Below are 2,133 nucleotides of genomic sequence, written 5' to 3'. Positions count from 1 at the left end.
ATTCAAAGAGAGTCACGTATGATTGTGGAGTCATGGCTAACTTCACACAAGATAGCCGAGCAAGTGCTTCGGATACCAATCTTCTCTCCTCACAGTTGGATTATTGTGGAACCATACGCGACATCTATGAAATTGATTTCAGACGATTTACTATTTTCATTCTTGATGTAAAATGGTTTAGAACTACTTACAACGGTCCCCATGCAACTGTGAGAAAAGATGGTAGCGGTCTCTTTGCAATAGACTCCACCAAACATTGGACCGATGAAAGTGATACTTTTGTTCTTCCCGAGCACTGTGAGCAGGTGCATACTAATGATTTAATTAGTCGAAGCTTTCGTTTTTTAAGTCCATTGATATATATATAATTGACGACATTTGGCACGTGATTTTTCATCTTCAATATAGGTGGTTTTTCATCCGGATCGTTCTGATCCAAGATGGTGGTACGTGATCCAAGTTGCGCCACGAAGTAAGCAGATTTTTGAAGATCGAGATGTGGATATGGAGATGCCACTACCAAATCCGGATCCAATTGATGAATCTAGCGAAGAAGATGTAGATCACCATATGAGGCAAGAGGAAGATGCGCATAATGACATCGCACGGGAGGAGGATGGAGATCACGATATTGACGAGGAAGACAACAATCGTCAAGATCGATCACCACACTTAAGCTTAATTGAAGAAGATGATCAAATACTTTTAGGTGAACGTACGATGCTAGAGTACGATGATGATATAGGAGATCAACTCGGTATAGAGTTGGAGATAGACTTACTTGGCGCCTTAGACTTGGCTCAAGATGAAACAGTTGATGTAAATGCTCTTATTTAATTTGATTTTTCTCATCTCCAACTTGGACATGAATATATGAGCTTCAAAGGCTTGATGTACATGCTCTCATTTTTTATTTCTCTATGAGCTCAAACATGTATGAAAATTTAAAAAATTTTGTCATTGGAAGAAAATAAATTTTAAGACTTTAAAAAAAAAAAAAACCTCTCTGTAAAACGTCGCTATAATATAGTCTCAGTGTCGCTATATAGCGACCTTTAAAAGTCGCTATATAGCGACTTTAGTAGAAGTCGCTATATAGCAACCTTTCATAGTCGCTATATAGCGACTATTACTAACGTCGCTATATAGCGACGCTTCTTAAAAGTCGCTATATAGCGACGATTTACGACACCCGATTTTTATACCGACGATTAACGCTAAGCGGGCGCTAATCGTCGGTACGTAAACGTCGCAATAGGATGCGTGTGTAGTAGTGGACTGGGACCAAGTGATGGCAGCAATGAAGTAGAGATTTGGGGCACTGGAGTTGCCAAATGCTTTGATGTTGCAGTTGGACTGGTTCTATCAAGGAGAGGGTGAGTTGGTGCATTGGCAATCCAATATGAAACTTTATGGACAAAGTATGAAAGGGTAGCTTTGCGAGCTGTGGCATCTGCATCATCGGCCCCTCAAAATCTCTCAGGGATGGAGCACTTAAAGATAAGCAAATTTGTTATGGCTTTGGAGCCTCGTCTTCACTCAAAAGTAATGAGTAAAGATCCAACAACATACATGGAGGCACTTCGCATTGCGACCAAGAAAGAAGCTTCTCTAAAGATCGAATCCTCTTTTGTGTCTTCAATAGCTTCAACTTCTAAGGTAGAGATAATGGGCAAAGTAGGAGAGAGAGAGAGAGAAAGAGAGAGAGAGGGAGAGAGAGAGAGAGAGAGAAAGAGAGAGAGAGAGAGAGAAAGAGAGAAAGAGAGAGAGAGATTAAGAGAGAGAAGAGGGGCGGAGGGAGGGAGAGAGAACTCCTGGCAGCCGTTGAGAATAGAGGAGGGGGTTTTTTAGAAGGCATTACAATTCTTTTTAAATTAGTTTCTTATTTGAGATTTTGAGTTCTATTTTAATTAGTTTCTTAACTATATTTGAGTTTGTAAATTTGAGAAATGAGAGAGAATAGGGAGGGAGAGAAAGAGAGAGGAGAGAGGGAAAGAGAGAAATTAAGAGAGAGAAGAGGGGCTCTTACCGGCCATGGTCGCCAAAGGGAGAGAGAGAATAGAAATGAGAGAGAATGAGAAATGAGAGAGGAGTAGGGAGGGAGAGAGAGAGAGAGGAGAGAGGGAGAGACAG

The sequence above is a fragment of the Dipteris shenzhenensis genome, chromosome 14 (assembly GCF_047967505.1).
Source record: "Dipteris shenzhenensis isolate YYH24624 ecotype China chromosome 14, Dip_SZ_1.0, whole genome shotgun sequence".
NCBI classification, from domain to species: domain Eukaryota; kingdom Viridiplantae; phylum Streptophyta; class Polypodiopsida; order Gleicheniales; family Dipteridaceae; genus Dipteris; species Dipteris shenzhenensis.
This window is presented reverse-complemented; position numbering follows the sequence as displayed.